The sequence below is a fragment of the Carlito syrichta genome, unplaced genomic scaffold, assembly GCF_000164805.1.
Source record: "Carlito syrichta isolate Samal-C Ts95f unplaced genomic scaffold, Tarsius_syrichta-2.0.1 Scaffold307331, whole genome shotgun sequence".
Classification (NCBI taxonomy): domain Eukaryota; kingdom Metazoa; phylum Chordata; class Mammalia; order Primates; family Tarsiidae; genus Carlito; species Carlito syrichta.
This window is the reverse complement of record NW_007251427.1, coordinates 897,024-897,320: the sequence shown is the minus strand read 5'-3', so window position 1 is coordinate 897,320 and position 297 is coordinate 897,024.

Sequence of the window (297 nt, the reverse complement as noted above, 5' to 3'; positions counted from 1 at the left end):
ATTTATCGTAGAGATGAGGTCTCGCCAAGTTGCCCAGGTGGGTCACGAACCCGTGGGCTCAGGCAATCCACTCACCTCAGCCTCCCAAAGCGCGGTATTACAGGCTGAGCCACCGAGCCCGGCAAAACCCAATACTTTTCAAGGACAGAAGTAGCTCTAATCTCTAGGAACCCCTCCTCCTCCATACTTTCCTAAACTACCTCTATAATGGCTCACTGCCCAGGGGGCTAGTAGCTCAAGGTCATAGGACCTGCTTTATAGATAGCATCTATTGTGAAAACTGGAGAGTGGTATTTG